This window comes from Pseudophryne corroboree, chromosome 6 (assembly GCF_028390025.1).
Source record: "Pseudophryne corroboree isolate aPseCor3 chromosome 6, aPseCor3.hap2, whole genome shotgun sequence".
Taxonomy (NCBI): Eukaryota; Metazoa; Chordata; class Amphibia; order Anura; family Myobatrachidae; genus Pseudophryne; species Pseudophryne corroboree.
This window is the reverse complement of record NC_086449.1, coordinates 392,999,728-393,019,476: the sequence shown is the minus strand read 5'-3', so window position 1 is coordinate 393,019,476 and position 19,749 is coordinate 392,999,728. Positions and strand designations below refer to the sequence as shown.

Genomic DNA, 19,749 nt, shown 5'->3' with positions numbered 1-19,749 from the left:
TTCTCTGGGCCATCAGGGACTTGTGTTAAGGTGCCCATACACTAGGCGTTATTATGAGGGATTTGGCCATTTCCGACGGATCGCAACTACAAATCATTCATAATAGTGCAGATTGTTCAGTGTCTGTGAATGATAGCGGTCATGATGCGCAGTCCCGCTGGTCATTAGTTGGAGCTTCTGATCTTCCCTGCTGCAGAAAAGATCTGAAGCTATAGTCAATGACAGCATGCTCCTGGATGTAGCCACTCCCAGATCTTAAGATATATCTTAAAGATATATGATCATGTGTATTGTATTATGGCCCTCATTCTGAGTTGTTCGCTCGCAAGCTGCTTTTAGCAGCTTTACACACGCTAAGCCGCCGCCTACTGGGAGTGAATCTTAGCTTCTTATAATTGCGAACGAAAGGTTCTCAAAATTGCGATTACACACCTCTTAGCAGTTTCTGAGTAGCTTCAAACTTACTCGGCATCTGCGATCAGTTCAGTGCTTGTCGTTCCTGGTTTGACGTCACAAACACACCCAGCGTTCGCCCAGACACTCCTCCGTTTCTCCAGCCACTCCCACGTTTTTCCCAGAAACTGTAGCGTTTTTCCCCACACGCCCATAAAACGGCCTGTTTCCGCCCAGAAACACCCACTTCCTGTCAATCACACTCCGATCGCCTGAACAAACAGTTCTTGCAGAGCTCGGCTGTACATGCGTTCGCACTTCTGCTAAGCTAAAATACACTCCCCAGTGGGTGGCGGCATAGCATTTGCACGGCTGCTAAAACTAGCTCACTGACACTACAGTCTGCTCACACACCGACACTGCTCACCAGCAATATACCCTGGGGGAGGGGGATGAAGAAGAGGAGGAATGAGGTGTAAGGTCTCTACCTGGCATAACATATATAAGGGGTTGTACTGTGTGGTGTAATGTGAGTAACGAATAGTGATGTGCACCGGACATTTTTTGGGTTTTGTGTTTTTGTTTTGGATTCGGTTCCGCAGCCGTGTTTTGGATTCGGACGCGTTTTGGCAAAACCTCCCTGAAATTTTTTTGTCGGATTCGGGTGTGTTTTGGATTTGGGTGTTTTTTTACAAAAAACCTTCAAAAACAGCTTAAATCATAGAATTTGGGGGTCATTTTGATCCCATAGTATTACTAACCTCAATAACCATAATTTCCACTCATTTCCAGTCTATTCTGAACACCTCACACCTCACAATATTATTTTTAGTCCTAAAATTTGCACCGAGGTCGCTGGATGACTAAGCTAAGCGACCCAAGTGGTCAACACAAACACCTGGCCCATCTAGGAGTGGCACTGCAGTGTCAGACAGGATGGCACTTCAAAAAATAGTCCCCAAACAGCACATGATGCAAAGAAAAAAAGAGGTGCACCAAGGTCACTGTGTGACTAAGCTAAGCGACCCAAGTGGCCGACACAAACACCTGGCCCATCTAGGAGTGGCACTGCAGTGTCAGACAGGATGGCAGATTTAAAAAAATAGTCCCCAAACAGCACATGATGCAAAGAAAAAAAGAGGTGCACCAAGGTCGCTGGATGACTAAGCTAAGCGACCCAAGTGGTCGACACAAACACCTGGCCCATCTAGGAGTGGCACTGCAGTGTCAGACAGGATGGCACTTCAAAAAATAGTCCCCAAACAGCACATGATGCAAAGAAAAAAAGAGGTGCACCAAGGTCACTGTGTGACTAAGCTAAGCGACCCAAGTGGCCGACACAAACACCTGGCCCATCTAGGAGTGGCACTGCAGTGTCAGACATTATGGCAGATTTAAAAAATAGTCCCCAAACAGCACATGATGCAAATAAAATAAGAGGTGCAATGAGGTAGCTGTGTGACTAAGCTAAGCGACCCAAGTGGCCGACACAAACACCTGGCCCATCTAGGAGTGACACTGCAGTGTCAGACAGGATGGCACTTCAAAAAATAGTCCCCAAACAGCACATGATGCAAAGAAAAAAAGAGGTGCACCAAGGTCGCTGTGTGACTAAGCTAAGCAACCCAAGTGGCCGACACAAACACCTGGCCCATCTAGGAGTGGCACTGCAGTGTCAGACCGGATGGCAGATTTAAAAAAATTGTCCCCAAACAGCACGATGCAAAGAAAAAAAGAGGTGCAATGAGGTACCTGTGTGACTAAGCTAAGCGACCCAACTGGCCGACACAAACACCTGGCCCATCTAGGAGTGGCACTGCAGTGTCAGACAGGATGGCACTTCAAAAAATAGTCCCCAAACAGCACATGATGCAAAGATAAATTAAAGAAAAAAAGAGGTGCAAGATGGAATTGTCCTTGGGCTCTCCCACCCACCCTTATGTTGTATAAACAGGACATGCACACTTTAACAAACCCATCATTTCAGCGACAGGGTCTGCCACACGACTGTGACTGAAATGACTGGTTGGTTTGGGCCCCCACCAAAAAAGATGCAATTAATCTCTCCTTGCACAAACTGGCTCTACAGAGGCAAGATGTTCACCTCCTCCTCATCGTCCGATTCCTCACCCCATACGCGCACGCAGGGGGGGTTTCCGAGTACCTAGAAATCCCCCCTGGCCGCCGATCCATCTGCGCTGCTGATCTTTTTTTTTTTTGTGTATACAGCGTGAGCAACTGACAGGCTGCAGCAGCTCCATCCTTACACAGAGACGCTTGCTGCTTGGTGCCTGTAGAGGGAGCTGCAGTGACAGCGCAGCACACAGCTCCTCTCAGGAGGTACTGTACGTGTACATGAGGTGAAAGAGAAAAAGGCTGGTGACGGTGAGGGCACTGGGTAGGCAGTGGATGTGTCCAATACTCTCACTGAATCCAGGTGGGTGTTAGAAACTGTATGTTGGGATTGAAGGAGAGGCTGGTGGTGTGTAATAAAATAGGCTGGCTGGGGGGGGGGGGCTTTGATGGAAGGCTGTAGTTACTTATAACGGTGTGTGTATGTATGGCATGTGTAGTGTGTGTATGCAAAGCATGCTATATGCATGTATAGTGTGTGTGTGTGTATACTATTAATGCATGTATACTGTGTGTGTATGCATGTATACTGTGTGTTTATGTATGCTATGCGTATGTATACTGTGTATGTATGTATACAGTGTGTGTATGCTGCGTGCATGTATACTGTATGTATGCTATGTGCATGTATACTGTATGTATGCTGCATGCATGTATAGTCTGTGTGTGTGTGTGTGTGTGTGTATGCTGTGTGCATGTATACTATGTGTGTATATATGTGTGCTGTATTGTGTGTGTGTGTGTGTGTGTGTATGTATGCTGTGCCCATGTATAGTGTGTGTGTGTGTGTGTGTGTGTGTGTGTGTGTGTGTGTGTGCGTATGCTACGTATGTGTATGTACGGTGGTCCGGCACACCTCTGACATTCAAAATAATACTCGAATGCCCTCTGTAAATAATTATAATCCCGATAAAAAAGGCAGGTGCACTCAGATTTTACCAAAAAACTGTAATGATGCAAAGTCACAGCATATGTCCACGTTTCGGGGGCCCGTAGCCCTGACATGTTGATATGCTCTGACTTTGCATCATTACAGTTTTTTGGTAAAATCTGAGTGCACCTGCCTTTTTTACTGGGATTATTATATACAGTATATTCATACACAGTACATGTATACCTTACCCACCCACACATATACGTATACAAACACATGAATACATACATGTACGGAAACCCCCCCATGGAAATCCTGCGTTTGCCAATGCACCCCTTTCACTGTGTACATCCCCCTCCTCACAGATTATTAATTCGTCCCCACTGGAAACCACCATCTCAGGTCCCTGTGTACTTTCTGGAGGCAATTGCTGGTGAATGTCTCCACGGAGGAATTGATTATAATTAATTTCGATGAACATCATCTTCTCCACATTTTCTGGAAGTAACCTCATACGCCGATTGCTGACAAGGTGAGCGGCTGCACTAAACACTCTTTCGGAGTACACACTGGAGGGGGGCAATTTAGGTAAAATAAAGCCAGTTTGTGAAAGGGCCTCAAAAATTCCCTCTTTCTCTGACGTCCTAGTGGATGCTGGGGACTCCGTCAGGACCATGGGGAATAGCGGCTCCGCAGGAGACAGGGCACAAAAGTAAAAGCTTTAGGATCAGGTGGTGTGCACTGGCTCCTCCCCCTATGACCCTCCTCCAAGCCTCAGTTAGATTTTTGTGCCCGGCCGAGAAGGGTGCAATCTAGGTGGCTCTCCTAAAGAGCTGCTTAGAGTAAAAGTTTTGTTAGGTTTTTTATTTTCAGTGAGTCCTGCTGGCAACAGGCTCACTGCATCGAGGGACTTAGGGGAGAGAAGTGAACTCACCTGCGTGCAGGATGGATTGGCTTCTTAGGCTACTGGACACCATTAGCTCCAGAGGGAGTCGGAACACAGGTCTCACCCTGGGGTTCGTCCCGGAGCCGCGCCGCCGACCCCCTTGCAGATGCCGAAAAGTGAAGAGGTCCAGAAACCGGCGGCAGAAGACTTTTCAGTCTTCATAAGGTAGCGCACAGCACTGCAGCTGTGCGCCATTGTTGTCAGCACACTTCATAGCAGCGGTCACTGAGGGTGCAGGGCGCTGGGGGGGGCGCCCTGGGCAGCAATGATAGTACCTTATTCTGGCTAAAAATACATCATATATAGCCCCTGGGGGCTATATGGATGTATTTAACCCCTGCCAGGTCTCAGAAAAACGGGAGAAGAAGCCCGCCGAAAAGGGGGCGGGGCCTATTCTCCTCAGCACACAGCGCCATTTTCCCTCACAGAAATGCTGGTGGGAAGGCTCCCAGGCTCTCCCCTGCACTGCACTACAGAAACAGGGTTAAAACAGAGAGGGGGGGCACTTATTTGGCGATATGATTAGTACCTGTCCAGGCGTCTCAAACACCGTCAGGGGCGTTAAAACGTCCTTTTACCTCAGTCGGTCGACACAGACACGGACACTGACTCCAGTGTCGACGGTGAAGAAACAAACGTATTTTCCTTTAGGGCCACACGTTACTTGTTAAGGGCAATGAAGGAGGTGTTACATATTTCTGATACTACAAGTACCACAAAAAAGGGTATTATGTGGAGTGTGAAAAAACTACCTGTAGTTTTTCCTGAATCAGATAAATTAAATGAAGTGTGTGATGATGCGTGGGTTTCCCCCGATAGAAAATTATTGGCGGTATATCCTTTCCCGCCAGAAGTTATGGCGCGTTGGGAAACACCCCTTAGGGTGGATAAGGCGCTCACACGCTTATCAAAACAAGTGGCGGTACCGTCTCCAGATAGGGCCGCCCTCAAGGAGCCAGCTGATAGGAGGCTGGAAAATATCCTAAAAAGTATATACACACATACTGGTGTTATACTGCGACCAGCGATCGCCTCAGCCTGGATGTGCAGCGCTGGGGTGGCTTGGTCGGATTCCCTGACTGAAAATATTGATACCCTTGACAGGGACAGTATTTTATTGACTATAGAGCATTTAAAGGATGCGTTTCTATATATGCGAGATGCACAGAGGGATATTTGCACTCTGGCATCAAGAGTAAGTGCGATGTCCATATCTGCCAGAAGTTGTTTATGGACACGACAGTGGTCAGGTGATGCAGATTCCAAACGGCACATGGAAGTATTGCCGTATAAAGGAGAAAAAGACAACGTCTTTTCAGCCTCAGTCCTTTCGTCCCCATAAGGGCAAGCGGGCAAAAGGCCAGTCATATCTGCCATGGGATAGAGGAAAGGGAAGAAGACTGCAGCAGGCAGCCCATTCCCAGAAACAGAACCCCTCCACCGCTTCTGCCAAGTCCTCAGCATGACGCTGGGGCCGTACAAGCGGACTCAGGTGCGGTGGGGGGGGTCGTCTCAAGAGTTTCAGCACGCAGTGGGCTCACTCGCAAGTGGACCCCTGATCCTACAAGTAGTATCCCAGGGGTACAGATTGGAAATTCGAGACGTCTCCCCCTCGCAGGTTCCTGAAGTCTGCTTTACCAACGTCTCCCTCCGACAGGGAGGCAGTATTGGAAACAATTCACAAGCTGTATTCCCAGCAGGTGATAATCAAAGTACCCCTCCTACAACAAGGAAAGGGGTATTATTCCACACTATATTGTGGTACTGAAGCCAGACGGCTCGGTGAGACCTATTCTAAATCTGAAATAGTTGAACACTTACATACAAAGGTTCAAATCAAGATGGAGTCACTCAGAGCAGTGATAGCGAACCAGGAAGAAGGGGACTATATGGTGTCCCGGGACATCAGGGATGCTTACCTCCATGTCCCAATTTGCCCTTCTCACCAAGGGTACCTCAGGTTCGTGGTACAGAACTGTCACTATCAGTTTCAGACGCTGCCGGTTGGATTGTCCACGGCACCCCGGGTCCTTACCAAGATAATGGCCGAAATTATGATTCTTCTTCAAAGAAAATGGACGATCTCCTGATAGGGGCATGGTCCAGAGAACAGTTGGAGGTCGGAGTAGCACTATCTCAAGTAGTTCTACGACAGCACGGGTGGATTCTAAATATTCCAAAACCGCAGCTGTTTCCGACGACACGTCTGCTGTTCCTAGGGATGATTCTGGACACAGTCCAGAAAAAGGTGTTTCTCCCGGAGAAGAAAGCCAGGGAGTTATCCGAGCTAGTCAGGAACCTCCTAAAACCAGGAAAAGTGTCAGTGCATCATTGCACAAGGGTCCTGGGAAAAATGGTGGCTTCTTACGAAGCGATTCCATTCGGTAGATTTCACGCAAGAACTTTTCAGTGGGATCTGCTGGAAAAATGGTCCGGATCGCATCTTCAGATGCATCAGCGGATAACCCTGTCTCCAAGGACAAGGGTGTTTCTTCTGCGGTGGCTGCAGAGTGCTCATCTACTAAAGGGCCGCAGATTCGGCATTCAGGACTGGGTCCTGGTGACCACGGATGCCAGCCTGAGAGGCTGGGGAGCAGTCACACAGAAAATTTTTTTTTCCAGGGAGTGTGATCAAGTCTGGAGACTTCTCTCCACATAAATATACTGGAGCTAAGGGCAATTTACAATGTTCTAAGCTTAGCAAGACCTCTGCTTCAAGGTCAGCCGGTATTGATCCAGTGGGACAACATCACGGCAGTCGCCCACGTAAACAGACAGGGCGGCACAAGAAGCAGGAGGGCAATGGCAGAAACTGCAAGGATTCTTCGCTGGGCGAAAAATCATGTGATAGCACTGTCAGCAGTGTTCATTTCCGGGAGTGGACAACTGGGAAGCAGACTTCCTCAGCAGGCACGACCTCCACCCGGGAGAGTAGGGACTTCATCGGGAAGTATTCCACATGATTGTGAACCGTTGGGAAAGACCAAAGGTGGACATGATGGCGTCCCGCCTGAACAAAAAACTGGACAGGTATTGCGCCAGGTCAAGAGACCCTCAAGCAATATCTGTGGACGTTCTGGTAACACCGTGGGTGTACCAGTCGGTGTATGTGTTCCCTCCTCTGCTTCTCATAACCAAGGTACTGAGAATTATAAGACGTAGAGGAGTAAGAACTATACTCGTGGCTCCGGATTGGCCAAGAAGGACGTGGCACCCGGAACTTCAAGAAATGCTCACAGAGGACTCATGGCCTCTGCCGCTAAGAAGGGACTTGCTTCAGCAAGTACCAGGTCTGTTCCAAGACTTACCGCGGCTGCGTTTGACGGCATGGCGGTGGAACGCCAGATCCTAAGGGAAAAAGGCATTCCGGAAGAGGTCATTCCTACCCTGGTCAAAGCCAGGAAGGAGGTGACCGCAAAACATTATCACCACATGTGGCGAAAATATGTTGCGTGGTGTGAGGCCAGGAAGGGCCCACGAAGAAATTTCAACTCGGTCGATTCCTCCATTTCCTGCAAACAGGAGTGTCTATGGGCCTCAAATTGGGGTCCATTAAGGTTCAAATTTCGGCCCTGTCAATTTTCTTCCAGAAAGAATTGGCTTCAGTTCCTGAAGTCCAGAAGTTTGTCAAGGGAGTATTGCATATACAACCCCCTTTTTGTGCCTCCAGTGGCACTGTGGGATCTCAACGTAGTTCTGGGATTCCTCAAATCACATTTTAAACCGCTCAAATCTGTGGATTTGAAATATCTCACATGAAAAGTGACCATGCTGTTGGCCCTGGCCTCGGCCAGGCGAGTGTCAGAATTGGCGGCTTTGTCTCACAAAAGCCATATCTGATTGTCCATTCGGACAGGGCAGAGCTGCGGACTCGTCCCCAGTTTCTTCCTAAGGTGGTGTCAGCGTTTCACCTGAACCAGCTTATTGTGGTACCTGCGGCTACTAGGGACTTGGAGGACTCCAAGTTGCTAGCTGTTGTCAGGGCCCTGAAAATATAGGTTTCCAGGACGGCTGGAGTCAGGAAAACTGACTCGCTGTTATCCTGTATGCACCCAACAAACTGGGTGCTCTTGCTTCTAAGCAGACGATTGCTCGTTGGATTTGTAGCACATTTCAACTTGCTCATTCTGTGGCAGGCCTGCCACAGCCTAAATCTGTCAAGGCCCATTCCACAAGGAAGGTGGGCTCATCCTGGGCGGCTGCCCGAGGGGTCTCGGCATTACAACTCTGCCGAGCAGCTACGTTATCGGGGGAGAACACGTTTGTAAAATTCTACAAATTTGATACCCTGACTAAAGAGGACCTGGAGTTCTCTCATTCGGTGCTGCAGAGTCATCCGCACTCTCCCGCCCGTTTGGGAGCTTTGGTATAATCCCCATGGTCCTGACGGAGTCCCCAGCATCCACTAGGACGTCAGAGAAAATAAGATTTTACTTACCGATAAATCTATTTCTCGTAGTCCGTAGTGGATGCTGGGCGCCCATCCCAAGTGCGGATTGTCTGCAATACTTGTACATAGTTATTGTTACAAAAATCGGGTTATTATTGTTGTGAGCCATCTTTTCAGAGGCTCCGCTGTTATCATGCTGTTAACTGGGTTCAGATGACAGGTTGTACAGTGTGATTGGTGTGGCTGGTATGAGTCTTACCCGGGATTCAAAATCCTTCCTTATTGTGTACGCTCGTCCGGGCACAGTATCCTAACTAAGGCTTGGAGGAGGGTCATAGGGGGAGGAGCCAGTGCACACCACCTGATCCTAAAGCTTTTACTTTTGTGCCCTGTCTCCTGCGGAGCCGCTATTCCCCATGGTCCTGACGGAGTCCCCAGCATCCACTACGGACTACGAGAAATAGATTTATCGGTAAGTAAAATCTTATTTTTTCCTGCCAGTATATGTACAGACTGTCTGACGTGCCTACTTGGATGCGGTCACTCATATAATCCTCCACCATTCTTTCAATGGTGGCAGAATCATATGCAGTGACAGTAGACGACATGTCAGTAATCATTGGCAGGTCCTTCAGTCCGGACCAGATGTCAGCACTCGCTCCAGACTGCCCTGCATCACCGCCAGCGGGTGGGCTCGGAATTCTTAGCCTTTTCCTCGCACCCCCAGTTGCGGGAGAATGTGAAGGAGGAGCTGTTGACGGATCACGTTCCGCTTGACTTGACAATTTTCTCACCAGCAGGTCTTTGAACCTCTGCAGACTTGTGTCTGCCAGAAAGAGAGATCTAACGTAGGTTTTAAATCTAGGATCGAGCACGGTGGCCAAAATGTAGTGCTCTGATTTCAACAGATTGACCACCCGTGAATCCTGGTTAAGCGAATTAAGGGCTCCATCCACAAGTCCCACATGCCTAGCGGAATTGCTCTGTTTTAGCTACTCCTTCAAAGTCTCCAGCTTCTTCTGCAAAAGCCTGATGAGGGGAATGACCTGACTCAGGCTGGCAGTGTCTGAACTGACTTCACGTGTGGCAAGTTCAAAGGGTTGCAGAACCTTGCACAACGTTGAAATCATTCTCCACTGCGCTTGAGTCAGGTGCATTCCCCCTCCTTTGCCTATATCGTAGGTAGCTGTATAGGCTTGAATGGCCTTTTGCTGCTCCTCCATCCTCTGAAGCATATAGAGGGTGGAATTCCACCTCGTTACCACCTCTTGCTTCAGATGATGGTGGGGAAGGTTCAGGAGTGTTTGCTGGTGCTCCAGTCTTCGGCACGTGGTGGCTGAATGCCGAAAGTGGCCCGCAATTCTTCGGGCCACCGACAGCATCTCTTGCACGCCCCTGTCGTTTTTTAAATAATTCTGCACCACCAAATTCAATGTATCTGCAAAACATGGGACGTGCTGGAATTTGCCCACATGTAATGCACGCACAATATTGGTGGCGTTGTCCGATGTCACAAATCCCCAGGAGAGTCCAATTGGGGTAAGCCATTCTGCGATGATGTTCCTCAGTTTCCGTAAGAGGTTGTCAGCTGTGTGCCTCTTATGGAAAGCGGTGATACAAAGCGTAGCCTGCCTAGGAACGAGTTGGCGTTTGCGATATGCTGCTACTGGTGCCGCCGCTACTGTTCTTGCTGCGGGAGGCAATACATCTACCAGTGGGCTGTCACAGTCATATAGTCCTTAGTCTGCCCTGCTCCACTTGTCCACATGTCCGTGGTTAAGTGGACATTGGGTACAACTGCATTTTTTAGGACACTGGTGACTCTTTTTCTGAGGTCTGTGTACATTATCGGTATCGCCTGCCTAGAGAAATGGAACCTAGATGGTATTTGGTACCGGGGACACAGTACCTCAAGCAATTCTCTAGTGTCCTGTGAATTAACGGTGGATACCGGAAACACGTTTAACACCACCCAGGCTGCCAAGGCCTGAGTTATCCGCTTTGCAGCAGGATGACTGCTGTGATATTTCATCTTCCTCGCAAAGGACTGTTGGACAGTCAATTGCTTACTGGAAGTAGTACAAGTGGTCTTCCGACTTCCCCTCTGGGATGACGATCGACTCCCAGCAGCAACAACAGCAGCGCCAGCAGCAGTAGGCGTTACACTCAAGGATGCATCGGAGGAATCCCAGGCAGGAGAGGACTCGTCAGACTTGCCAGTGACATGACCTGCAGGACTATTGGCTTTCCTGTCTAAGGAGGAAATTGACACTGAGGGAGTTGGTGGTGTGGTTTGCAGGAGCTTGGTTACAAGAGGAAGGGATTTAGTTGGCAGTGGACTGCTTCCGCTGTCACCCAAAGTTTTTGAACTTGTCAATGACTTCTGATGAATGCGCTCCAGGTGACGTATAAGGGAGGATGTTCTTAAGTGGTTAACGTCCTTACCCCTACTTATTACAGCTTGACAAAGGCAACACACGGCTTGACACCAATTGTCCGCATTTCTGTTTAAATAATTCCACACCGAAGAGGTGATTTTTTTTTTTGTAATTTGACCAGGCATGTCAATGGCCTATTCGGCCCACGGACAACAGGTGTCTCCCCGGGTGCCTGACTTAAACAAACCACCTCATCATCAGAATCCTCCTTGTCAATTTCCTCCTCAGCGCCAGCAACACCCATATCCTCATCCTGGTGTACTTCAACAGTGACATCTTCAATTTGACTATTAGGACCTGGACTGCGGGTGCTCCTTCCAGCACTTGCAGGGGGCATGCAAATGGTGGAAGGCGCCACCTCTTCCCGTCCAGTGTTGGGAAAGTCAGGCATCGCAACCGACACAATTGGACTCTCCTTGGGGATTTGTGATTTAGAAGAACGCACAGTTCTTTGCTGTGCTTTTGCCAGCTTAAGTCTTTTCATTTTTCTAGCGAGAGGATGAGTGCTTCCATCCTCATGTGAATCTGAACCACTAGCCATGAACATAGGCCAGGGTCTCAGCCGTTCCTTGCTACTCCGTGTCGTAAATGGCATATTGGCAAGTTTACGCTTCTCCTCAGACGCTTTTAATTTAGATTTTTGGGTCATTTTACTGAACTTTTGTTTCTCTGACGTCCTAAGTGGATGCTGGGGACTCCGTCAGGACCATGGGGAATAGCGGCTCCGCAGGAGACAGGGCACAAAAGTAAAAGCTTTAGGATCAGGTGGTGTGCACTGGCTCCTCCCCCTATGACCCTCCTCCAAGCCTCAGTTAGATTTTTGTGCCCGGCCGAGAAGGGTGCAATCTAGGTGGCTCTCCTAAAGAGCTGCTTAGAGTAAAAGTTTTGTTAGGTTTTTTTATTTTCAGTGAGTCCTGCTGGCAACAGGCTCACTGCATCGAGGGACTTAGGGGAGAGAAGTGAACTCACCTGCGTGCAGGATGGATTGGCTTCTTAGGCTACTGGACACCATTAGCTCCAGAGGGAGTCGGAACACAGGTCTCACCCTGGGGTTCGTCCCGGAGCCGCGCCGCCGACCCCCTTGCAGATGCCGAAAAGTGAAGAGGTCCAGAAACCGGCGGCAGAAGACTTTTCAGTCTTCATAAGGTAGCGCACAGCACTGCAGCTGTGCGCCATTGTTGTCAGCACACTTCATAGCAGCGGTCACTGAGGGTGCAGGGCGTTGGGGGGGGCGCCCTGGGCAGCAATGATAGTACCTTATTCTGGCTAAAAATACATCACATATAGCCCCTGGGGCTATATGGATGTATTTAACCCCTGCCAGGTCTCAGAAAAACGGGAGAAGAAGCCCGCCGAAAAGGGGGCGGGGCCTATTCTCCTCAGCACACAGCGCCATTTTCCCTCACAGAAATGCTGGTGGGAAGGCTCCCAGGCTCTCCCCTGCACTGCACTACAGAAACAGGGTTAAAACAGAGAGGGGGGGCACTTATTTGGCGATATGACTATATATATTAAAATGCTATAAGGGAAAAACACTTATATAAAGGTTGTCCCTGTATAATTATAGCGTTTTTGGTGTGTGCTGGCAAACTTTCCCTCTGTCTCCCCAAAGGGCTAGTGGGGTCCTGTCCTCTATCAGAGCATTCCCTGTGTGTGTGCTGTGTGTCGGTACGTGTGTGTCGACATGTATGAGGACGATGTTGGTGAGGAGGCGGAGCAATTGCCTGTAATGGTGATGTCACTCTCTAGGGAGTCGACACCGGAATGGATGGCTTATTTAAGGAATTACGTGATAATGTCAACACGCTGCAAGGTCGGTTGACGACATGAGACGGCCGGCAAACCAATTAGTACCTGTCCAGGCGTCTCAAACACCGTCAGGGGCGTTAAAACGTCCTTTTACCTCAGTCGGTCGACACAGACACAGACACGGACACTGACTCCAGTGTCGACGGTGAAGAAACAAACGTATTTTCCTTTAGGGCCACACGTTACTTGTTAAGGGCAATGAAGGAGATGTTACATATTTCTGATACTACAAGTACCACAAAAAAGGGTATTATGTGGAGTGTGAAAAAACTACATGTGGTTTTTCCTGAATCAGATAAATTAAATGAAGTGTGTGATTATGCGTGGGTTTCCCCCGATAGAAAATTATTGGCGGTATACCCTTTCCCGCCAGAAGTTATGGCGCGTTGGGAAACACCCCTTAGGGTGGATAAGGCGCTCACACGCTTATCAAAACAAGTGGCGTTACCGTCTCCAGATACGGCCGCCCTCAAGGAGCCAACTGATAGGAGGCTGGAAAATATCCTAAAAAGTATATACACACATACTGGTGTTATACTGCGACCAGCGATCGCCTCAGCCTGGATGGGCAGCGCTGGGGTGGCTTGGTCGGATTCCCTGACTGGAAATATTGATACCCTTGACAGGGACAGTATTTTATTGACTATAGAGCATTTAAAGGATGCATTTCTATATATGCGAGATGCACAGAGGGATATTTGCACTCTGGCATCAAGAGTAAGTGCGATGTCCATATCTGCCAGAAGATGTTTATGGACACGACAGTGGTCAGGTGATGCAGATTCCAAACGGCACATGGAAGTATTGCCGTATAAAGGGGAGGAGTTATTTGGGGTCGGTCCATCGGATCTGGTGGCCATGGCAACAGCTGGAAAATCCACCTTTTTTACCCCAAGTCACATCTCAGCAGAAAAAGACATCGTCTTTTCAGCCTCAGTCCTTTCGTCCCCATAAGGGAAGAAGACTGCAGCAGGCAGCCCATTCCCAGGAACAGAAGCCTTCCACCGCTTCTGCCAAGTCCTCAGCATGACGCTGGGGCCGTACAAACAGGTGCGGTGGGGGGTCGTCTCAAGAGTTTCAGCACGCAGTGGGCTCACTCGCAAGTGGACCCCTGGATCTTACAAGTAGTATCCCAGGGGTACAGATTGGAAATTCGAGACGTCTCCCCCTCGCAGGTTCCTGAAGTTTGCTTTACCAACGTCTCCCTCCGACAGGGAGGCAGTATTGGAAACAATTCACAAGCTGTATTCCCAGCAGGTGATAATCAAAGTACCCCTCCTACAACAAGGAAAGGGGTATTATTCCACACTATATTGTGGTACTGAAGCCAGACGGCTCGGTGAGACCTATTCTAAATCTGAAATATTTGAACACTTACATACAAAGGTTCAAATCAAGATGGAGTCACTCAGAGCAGTGATAGCGAACCAGGAAGAAGGGGACTATATGGTGTCCCTGGACATCAAGGATGCTTACCTCCATGTCCCAATTGCCCTTCTCACCAAGGGTACCTCAGGTTCGTGGTACAAAACTGTCACTGTCAGTTTCAGACGCTGCCGTTTGGATTGTCCACGGCACCCCGGGTCTTTACCAAGGTAATGGCCGAAATGATGATTCTTCTTCAAAGAAAAGGCGTCTTAATTATCCCTTACTTGGACGATCTCCTGATAAGGGCAAGGTCCAGAGAACAGTTGGAGGTCGGAGTAGCACTATCTCAAGTAGTTCTACGACAGCACGGGTGGATTCTAAATATTCCAAAATCGCAGCCGTCTCCGACGACACGTCTGCTGTTCCTAGGGATGATTCTGGACACAGTCCAGAAAAAGGTGTTTCTCCCGGAGGAGAAAGCCAGGGAGTTATCCGAGCTAGTCAGGAACCTCCTAAAACCAGGAAAAGTGTCAGTGCATCATTGCACAAGGGTCCTGGGAAAAATGGTGGCTTCTTACGAAGCGATTCCATTCGGCAGATTTCACGCAAGAACTTTTCAGTGGGATCTGCTGGAAAAATGGTCCGGATCGCATCTTCAGATGCATCAGCGGATAACCCTGTCTCCAAGGACAAGGGTGTCTCTTCTGTGGTGGCTGCAGAGTGCTCATCTACTAAAGGGCCACAGATTCGGCATTCAGGACTGGGTCCTGGTGACCACGGATGCCAGCCTGAAAGGCTGGGGAGCAGTCACACAAGGAAAAAATTTCCAGGGAGTGTGATCAAGTCTGGAGACTTCTCTTCACATAAATATACTGGAGCTAAGAGCAATTTACAATGCTCTAACCTTAGCAAGACCTCTGCTTCAAGGTCAGCCGGTATTGATCCAGTGGGACAACATCACGGCAGTCGCCCACGTAAACAGACAGGGCGGCACAAGAAGCAGGAGGACAATGGCAGAAACTGCAAGGATTCTTCGCTGGGCGGAAAATCATGTGATAGCACTGTCAGCAGTGTTCATTCCGGGAGTGGACAACTGGGAAGCAGACTTCCTCAGCACGACCTCCACCCGGGAGAGTGGGGACTTCATCGGGAAGTCTTCCACATGATTGTGAACCATTGGGAAAGACCAAAGGTGGACATGATGGCGTCCCGCCTGAACAAAAAACTGGACAGGTATTGCGCCAGGTCAAGAGACCCTCAGGCAATAGCTGTGGACGTTCTGGTAACACCGTGGGTGTACCAGTCGGTGTATGTGTTCCCTCCTCTGCTTCTCATACCTAAGGTACTGAGAATTATAAGACGTAGAGGAGTAAGAACTATACTCGTGGCTCCGGATTGGCCAAGAAGGACTTGGTACCCGGAACTTCAAGAGATGCTCACAGAGGACTCATGGCCTCTGCCGCTAAGGGACTTGCTTCAACAAGTACCATGTCTGTTCCAAGACTTACCGCGGCTGCGTTTGACGGCATGGCGGTTGAACGCCGGATCCTAAGGGAAAAAGGCATTCCGGAAGAGGTCATTCCTACCCTGGTCAAAGCCAGGAAGGAGGTGACCGCACAACATTATCACCACATGTGGCGAAAATATGTTGCGTGGTGTGAGGCCAGGAAGGCCCCACGAAGAAATTTCAACTCGGTCGATTCCTGCATTTCCTGCAAACAGGAGTGTCTATGGGCCTCAAATTGGGGTCCATTAAGGTTCAAATTTCGGCCCTGTCGATTTTCTTCCAGAAAGAATTGGCTTCAGTTCCTGAAGTCCAGAAGTTTGTCAAGGGAGTACTGCATATACAACCCCCTTTTGTGCCTCCAGTGGCACTGTGGGATCTCAACGTAGTTCTGGGATTCCTCAAATCACATTGGTTTAAACCGCTCAAATCTGTGGATTTGAAATATCTCACATGGAAAGTGACCATGATGTTGGCCCTGGCCTCGGCCAGGCGAGTGTCAGAATTGGCGGCTTTGTCTCACAAAAGCCCATATCTGATTGTCCATTCGGACAGGGCAGAGCTGCGGACTCGTCCCCAGTTTCTCCTTAAGGTGGTATCAGCGTTTCACCTGAACCAGCTTATTGTGGTACCTGCGGCTACTAGGGACTTGGAGGACTCCAAGTTGCTAGATGTTGTCAGGGCCCTGAAAATATAGGTTTCCAGGACGGCTGGAGTCAGGAAAACTGACTTGCTGTTATCCTGTATGCACCCAACAAACTGGGTGCTCTTGCTTCTAAGCAGACGATTGCTAGTTGGATGTGTAGTACAATTCAGCTTGCACATTCTGTGGCAGGCCTGCCACAGCCAAAATATGTAAATGCCCATTCCACAAGGAAGGTGGGCTCATCTTGGGCGGCTGCCCGAGGGGTCTCGGCTTTACAACTTTGCCGAGCTGCTACTTGGTCAGGGGCACACCCTGGCTGAGGAGGACCTGGAGTTCTCTCACTCGGTGCTGCAGAGTCATCCGCACTCTCCCGCCCGTTTGGGAGCTTTGGTATAATCCCCATGGTCCTGACGGAGTCCCCAGCATCCACTTAGGACGTCAGAGAAAATAAGAATTTACTTACCGATAATTCTATTTCTCGTAGTCCGTAGTGGATGCTGGGCGCCCATCCCAAGTGCGGATTGTCTGCAATACTTGTACATAGTTATTGTTACAAAAATCGGGTTATTATTGTTGTGAGCCATCTTTTCAGAGGCTCCGCTGTTATCATGCTGTTAACTGGGTTCAGATCACAGGTTGTACAGTGTGATTGGTGTGGCTGGTATGAGTCTTACCCGGGATTCAAAATCCTTCCTTATTGTGTACGCTCGTCCGGGCACAGTATCCTAACTGAGGCTTGGAGGAGGGTCATAGGGGGAGGAGCCAGTGCACACCACCTGATCCTAAAGCTTTTACTTTTGTGCCCTGTCTCCTGCGGAGCCGCTATTCCCCATGGTCCTGGCGGAGTCCCCAGCATCCACTACGGACTACGAGAAATAGAATTATCGGTAAGTAAATTCTTATTTTTTTGGATTTTGCATGCTCTCTACTATGACATTGGGCATCGGCCTTGGCAACGACGTTGATGGCATTTCATCGTCTCGGCCATGACTAGTGTGCAGCAGCTTCAGCACGAGGTGGAAGTGGATCTTGATCTTTCCCTATTTTACCCTCCACATTTTTGTTCTCCATTTTTTAATGTGTTGAATTATATGCCAGTAATATATCAATAGCAATGGCCTACTGTACCGTACTGCTATATATTATATACTGGTGGTCAGCAAAATTATGCACTGTCCTCCTACTACTGCGCACAACAACTAAAATGCACCACAAGTATGGATAGATAGAATACTTGACGACACAGAGGTAGGTAGAGCAGTGGCCTACTGTACCGTACTGCTATATATTATATACTGGTGGTCAGCAAAATTATGCACTGTCCTCCTACTATATATACTGCGCAAAACTTAAATGCACCACAGGTATGGATGGATAGTATACTTGACGACACAGAGGTAGGTAGAGCAGTGGACTACTGTACCGTACTGCTATATATTATATACTGGTGGTCAGCAAAATGATGCACTGTCCTCCTACTATATATACTGCGCAAAACTTAAATGCACCACAGGTATGGATGGATAGTATACTTGACGGCACAGAGGTAGGTAGAGCAGTGGACTACTGTACCGTACTGCTATATATTATATACTGGTGGTCAGCAAAATTATGCACTGTCCTTCTACTATATATACTGCGCAAAACTTAAATGCACCACAGGTATGGATGGATAGTATACTTGACGACACAGAGGTAGGTAGACCAGTGGACTACTGTACCGTACTGCTATATATTATATACTGGTGGTCAGCAAAATTATGCACTGTCCTCCTACTATATATACTGCGCAAAACTTAAATGTACCACAGGTATGGATGGATAGTATACTTGACGACACAGAGGTAGGTAGAGCAGTGGACTACTGTACCGTACTGCTATATATTATATACTGGTGGTCAGCAAAATTATGCACTGTACTCCTACTATATATACTGCGCAAAACTTAAATGCACCACAGGTATGGATGGATAGTATACTTGACGACACAGAGGTAGGTAGACCAGTGGACTACTGTACCGTACTGCTATATATTATATACTGGTGGTCAGCAAAATTCTGCACTGTCCTCCTACTATATACTACAATGCAGCACAGATATGGAGCGTTTTTCAGGCAGAGAACGTAGATATTTTCAGCACACTGAGCACAGATATTTGCAAGCACACTGAGCACAGATATTTGCAGCACACTGAGCCCAGATATTTGCAGCACACTGAACACAACTGAGAGAACGTTGCACACATCCTCTCACTATCATCTCCAATGCACGAGTGAAAGTGGCGGCGACGCGCGGCTCCTTATATAGAATACGAATCTCGCGAGAATCCAACAGCGGGATGATGACGTTCGGGCGCGCTCGGGTTAACCGAGCAAGGCGGGAAATTTCGAGTCCGCCTCGGAACCGTGAAAAATGGGTGAAGTTCGGGGGGGTTCGGATTCCGAGGAATCGAACCCGCTCATCACTAGTAACGAACGCTACTGTGTGGTGTAATGTGAGTAATGAACGCTACTGTGTGGTGTAATGTGATTAACGAACGCTACTGTGGGGTGTAATGTGAGTAAAGGATTGTACTGTGCTGTGTACTTTGAATTCGTACTATTCTGTGGCCACACCCCTACCCCATGTAGCCACACCCCCTATATGTTTTTTCGCCCACGCGCCATCGGCGTACACTGTCCCTATTTTAAATATGGTGTGAGAAGGGGCACCAATTCTTTTTCTGGCACAGGGCACCAAAATGACAAGTTACGTAACTGGCACTTAGTTAAGCTATACACATTTACTAATCGTCATATGCCGGACCAGATATCACAACTGGACAGGCATTTAAATTTGCCCGCCCAGTTGTGATGTTAGTGTTAGCAGCCCCTGCAGCAAGTGTGCGGGCAGTCGGCGGGTCACTGGTACACATATGCAGGTGCACGGATATATCTTTCAGATATATCGACGTCGGGGCTATCCAGCAGACATGTCCACCCGCCGATCTGCTACCAATATATCATTTGTCGCTCAAACAAACAAAATGTATTTCTAGTGAGTACCCAGCCTTATATTTCCAAAATGTTTTCTAAAATAAATATTAGTAAATAGTTGTTATTATTCTAATAATAATAATAATAATAATAATAATACTGGCCCTTAAATCGAAGACATAAACCACTTATTCTCATTGAAAATTCCCAAATATGATATGTTTCTTTAAAAGAGTATATACACACACACACACACACACACACACACACAC

At 48.4% G+C, this 19,749-nt stretch overlaps 1 protein-coding gene across 5 annotated transcripts in view; it reads left to right on the top strand.

Annotated features, from left to right (window-relative positions):
• PRKCQ (protein kinase C theta) overlaps nucleotides 1-19,749 on the top strand; it is a 347,815-nt gene that overhangs the window by 48,349 nt on the left and 279,717 nt on the right. The gene's annotated exons all lie outside the window — the stretch shown is intronic.